Source organism: Cryptomeria japonica, unplaced genomic scaffold, assembly GCF_030272615.1.
Source record: "Cryptomeria japonica unplaced genomic scaffold, Sugi_1.0 HiC_scaffold_274, whole genome shotgun sequence".
NCBI lineage: Eukaryota > Viridiplantae > Streptophyta > Pinopsida > Cupressales > Cupressaceae > Cryptomeria > Cryptomeria japonica.
The window spans coordinates 64886-70000 of record NW_026729096.1 but is presented as its reverse complement, the minus strand read 5'-3'; the positions used below and the strand labels follow the sequence as shown (position 1 = coordinate 70000).

The 5115-nt window shown below is 63.8% G+C and overlaps 1 non-coding gene across 1 annotated transcript; it reads right to left on the bottom strand.

Moving 5' to 3' along the window:
• Positions 1 to 4324: 4324 nt before the first annotated feature.
• Positions 4325 to 4443, bottom strand: LOC131869967 (5S ribosomal RNA). The gene has a single exon (XR_009368335.1). It is a non-coding gene; the product is annotated as a 5S ribosomal RNA (ribosomal RNA).
• Between the last annotated feature and the right edge of the window lie 672 nt (positions 4444 to 5115).

Here is a 5115-nt window from a genome sequence, read left to right as displayed (position 1 = left end):
GCTGGTGCGAACCCGGGAGCGCTCCGATGTGTGCTCCAAGGTGCGGCGTGCACGAAGTCCGAGCCCGGTTTGCCCCGGGTGCGCACCTCGCGTGCACCTTCGCCGGGGTGAGCACCTTGGTGTGCAGACCTTGGTTGGGTTGCGCGCCCTGGTGCGCACCAAGGAGCGCTCTGAAGTGTGCTCCAAGGTGCGGCGTGCACGAAGTCGGAGCCCGGTTTGCCCCGGGTGTGCACCTCGGGTGCGCACCTCGCGTGCACCTTCGCTGCGGTGGGCACCTTGGCTGGGTTGCGCGCCTTGGTGGGCACCATGCAGTGCACGAAGTCGGAGCCCGGATTGCCCCGGGCGCGCACCTCCGCCAGGGTGGGCACCTTGGTGCGCACAACTTGCCTGGGCTGCGCACCAGGAAGGGCTCAAGATGGCACCCGCGTTCCGTTTTTTTCACTATCTTTCAGAACGGAAATTTTAAAATCTCGTTTTTTTTTGCCTTTTCTGGAAATTAGTGAAGGCAGCGCATCAAAGGTGCGCAACGCTGGTGCGAACCTGGGAGCGCTCCGATGTGTGCTCCAAGGTGCGGCGTGCACGAAGTCGGACCCCGGTTTGCCCCGGGTGCGCACCTCGCGTGCACCTTGGTGCGCACACCTTGGCTGGGTTGCGCGCCCTGGTGGGCACCATGGTGCGCACCAAGGAGCGCTCCGAAGTGTGCTCCAAGGTGCGGCGTGCACGAAGTCGGAGCCCGGTTTGCCCCGGGTGCGCACCTCGCGTGCACCTTCGCCGCGGTGGGCACCATGGCGTGCACGAAGTCGGAGCCCGGTTTGCCCCGGGTGCGCACCTCGCGTGCACCTTCGCCGGGGTGGGCACCTTGGTGTGCAGACCTTGGCTGGGTTGCGCGCCCTGGTGGGCACCATGGTGCGCACCAAGGAGCGCTCCGAAGTGTGCTCCAAGGTGCGGCCTGCACGAAGTCGGAGCCCGGTTTGCCCCGGGTGTGCACCTCGGGTGGGCACCTTGGTGCGCATGCCTTGCCTGGGCTGCGCACCAGGGCGGGCTCAAGATGGCACCCGCGTTCCTTTTTTTTCACTATCTTTCAAAACGGAAATTTTAAAATCTCATTTTTTTTTGCCTTTTTCTGGAAATTAGTGAAGGCAGCGCATCAAAGGTGCGCACCTCGCTGCCCACCACGGTGCGCAACGCCGGTGGGCACCCGGGAGTGCTTCGAAGTGTGCTCCAAGGTGCTGCGTGCACGTTGTCGGAGCCCGGTTTGCCCCGGGTGCGCACCTCGCGTGCACCTTCGTCGGGGTGGGCACCTTGGCTGGGTTTGCCCCGGCTGCGCTCCGAAGCGGGGTTATTGGAGCGCCGCCTCTTTTTTTGTCGGAGCGTTTGGTGGGGTTTCTCGCATTGGCTCTTCCGAGGCCCGGTTGCCACCCTGGCGCGCACGAAGTCGGAAGTAGGGTTAATTGCCCGGGTGCGCACCTTTGCCAGGGTGGGCACCTTACCTGGGCTGCGCACCAGGGCGGGCTCAAGATGGCACGCGCGTTCCGTTTTTTTCACTATCTTTCAAAACGGAAATTTTAAAATCTCCTTTTTTTTTTGCCTTTTCTGGAAATTAGTGAAGGCAGCGCATCAAAGGTGCGCACCTCGCTGCCCACCTTGGTGTGCTCTGAGGTGCGCACCCGGGAGCGCTACGAAGTGTGCTCCAAGGTGCGGCGTGCACGTTGTCGGAGCCCGGTTTGCCCCGGGTGCGCACCTCGCCTGCACCTTGGCCGGGGTGGGCACCTTGGCTGGGTTTGCCCAGGGTGCGCTCCGAAGCGGGGTTACTGGAGCGCCCCCTCTTTTTTTGTCAGAGCGTTTGGTGGGGTTTCTCGCATTGGCTCTTCCCAGGCCCGGTTGTTGGGTGCGCTCCCACCCTGGCGCGCGCGAAGTTGGAAGTTGGGTTAATTGCCCGGGCGCGCACCTTCGCCAGGGTGGGCACCTTGGTGCGCACACCTTGGCTGGGCTGCGCACCAGGGCGGGCTCAAGATGGCACCAGCATTCCCTTTTTCTCACTATCTTTCAAAACGGAAATTTTAAAATCTCGTTTTTTTTTTGCCTTTTATGGAAATTAGTGAAGGCATCGCATCAAAGGTGCGCACCTCGCTGCCCACCTTGGTGTGCTCCGAGGTGCCCACCACGGTGCGCAACGCCGGTGCGAACCCGGGAGCGCCCCGATGTGTGCTCCAAGGTGCGGCGTGCACGAAGTCGGACCCCGGTTTGCCCCGGGTGCGCACCTCGCGTGCACCTTGGTGCGCACACCTTGGCTGGGTTGCGCGGCCTGGTGGGCACCATGGTGCGCACCAAGGAGCGCTCCGAAGTGTGCTCCAAGGTGCGGCGTGCACGAAGTCGGAGCCCGGTTTGCCCCGGGTACGCACCTCGCGTGCACCTTCGCCGGGGTGGGCACCTCGGCTGGGTTGCGCGCCCTGGTGCGCACCAAGGAGCGCTCTGAAGTGTGCTCCAAGGTGCGGCGTGCACGAAGTCGGAGCCCGGTTTGCCCCGGGTGCGCACCTTCGCCGCGGTGCGCACCATGGCGTGCACGAAGTCGGAGCCCGGTTTGCCCCGGGTGCGCACCTCGCGTGCACCTTCGGCGGGGTTGCGCGCCCTGGTGGGCACCATGGTGCGCACCAAGGAGCGCTCCGAAGTGTGCTCCAAGGTGCGGCGTGCATGAAGTCGGAGCCCGGTTTGCCCCGGGTGCGCACCTCGCGTGCACCTTCGGCGGGGTTGCGCGCCCTGGTGGGCACCATGGTGCGCACCAAGGAGCGCTCCGAAGTGTGCTCCAAGGTGCGGCGTGCACGAAGTCGGAGCCCGGTTTGCCCCGGGTGCGCACCTCGCGTGCACCTTCGCCGCGGTGGGCACCATGGCGTGCACGAAGTCGGAGCCCGGTTTGCCCCGGGTGCGCACCTCGCGTGCACCTTCGCCGGGGTGGGCACCTCGGCTGGGTTGCGCGCCCTGGTGCGCACCAAGGAGCGCTCCGAAGTGTGCTCCAAGGTGCGGCGTGCACGAAGTCGGAGCCCGGTTTGCCCCGGGTGCGCACCTCGCGTGCACCTTCGCCAGGGTGGGCACCTCGGTGCGCACACCTTCTCAATGTTTTCTTGCCTTTTCTGGAAATTGGTGAAGGCAGCGCATCAAAGGTGCGCACCTCGGTGTGCTCCGAGGTGCGAACCCGAGAGCGCTCCGAGGTGCCCACGAAGTCGAAAGTCGGGTTAATTGCATTGTTTTCCCCGGGTGCGCTCCGAGGTGCGCAACATCGGCGCGCACCAAGGAGGGCTCCGAAGTGTGCTCCAAGGTGCGCACGATGGCGTGCACCTCTGGTGCGCACGATTCGGAGCTCGGTTTGACCGGGGTGCGCACACCTTGGCTGGGTTGCGCACCTTTTGTGCGCTCCAAGGTGCGCACGAAGTCGGAGCTCGGTTTGCCCCGGGTGCGCACCTTCGCCAGGGTGCGCACCTTGATGCGCACGCCTTGGCTGGGCTGCGCACCTTGGTGGGCGCCATGGTGCGCACCTTTCGTGCGCTCCAAGGTGCGCACGAAGTCGGAGCTCGGTTTGCCCCGGGTGCGCACCTTGGTGGGCGCCATGGTGCACTCCGAGGTGCCCAAGATTGGTGCGCACCAAGGAGCGCTCCGAAGTGCGCTCCAAGGTGCGCGCGAAGTCGAAAGTTGGGTTAATTGTCCGGTTTGCCTCGGGTGCGCACCTTGCGTGCACCTTCGCCAGGGTGGGCGCCTTGGTGCGCACACCTTGGCTGGGCTGCGCACACCTTGGCACCCGCGTTTCCTTCATTTTAAATTTTTTTTTTTTACAATCTCTCAAGTGGGAAATTCTATAATCTCAACTTTTTTTGCCTTTTCAGGAAACTTTTGAATGGAGCGCATCATTGGTGCGCTCCGAAGTGTGCTCCAAAGCTCTCTCCAGCTGCGTGCACCTGCCCCGGCCGCGCACCCGGCCCCGCCCAGCTTCGCTCACCTGTCCCGGGCGTCTGGTGCGGAACCTTAGAGTAAGAAACATCACCGTGCACCTTGGCCAACGTGCGCGACTCGACCGAGCGCGCACTGGCCGAGGTGCACACCGATTTCACCTGGGTGCGCGCGCAGCACCTCGGGCGCACCGGGGTGCGCGCACAACGCCCGGGTTGCACCGTGGCCTGTGTGCTCGGGGCGCCTCGGGTGCGCGCTCGGTGTCGCCCCCCGCGCGCGCGGTAGTGCGGGCAGCGCACCCCGGCCCGGCCCGGCCCCGACGAGAACGCAAACGGGCAAAAGGTTTATTCAAATAGCATTGCGACGCCCGGCGAAAAACTAAAAAAGGGTGCAACACCGGGACTTCCCGGGAGGTCACCCATCCCAGTACTACTCCGGCCCAAGCGCGCTTAACTGCGGAGTTCTGATGGGATCCGGTGCACTAACGCTGGTATGATCGCACCCGTTATGAGCTTGTCGCAGTGTGTACTTAGCAAACCGCGACCCACGTGCGAATCCACCCCGGCCACCCACCCCCGTCGAGGTGCACACCCTCCCTCGCGAAGTGCGCCCCGTTCGCCAAGTGTGAGCCCTGCCCGGGTGCGCGCACCTTGCTAGGGCGTCGGGTGTGCACCCGGCCCGGCCTACGTGCGTGCACCTGGAGGGGGCGTCGTGTGCGTGCAGTGTCCCGTCTGCAACGCGGTGCCCACACACCACCTCGGGCGCAACGACCTGCGCTCACATGTGGGCCGAGTGCACCTTGGTGCATGTTCGGGGCGCCTCGGGTGCACGCTCGATCTTGCCCTGGTGCACCAAGGCGCTCGGTTTGCCCCGGGTGCGCACTTGGTGCAAGGTGGGCACCCAAAATAGGGATCAAGCACCAAAACACAAGTTTCGGGATGCAAAATGGGACCCAAGGACCACAAATGCGTTCCAAGACCCATGATGGGTCCACGAGAACAAAAATGTGTTCCGAGACTTAATAAACAAATATTGGGTTTTAGGAGAAGAAACATGCTCTGATGCCCAAAACGAGAATCGACCCCGAAAAGGCCACAGGCCAAAAGTGGGATGCGAGACAAAAAAAAATGGGACCCGAGGACCAAAATTGGGTTCCCAGGTCGAAGACAGGGCAAC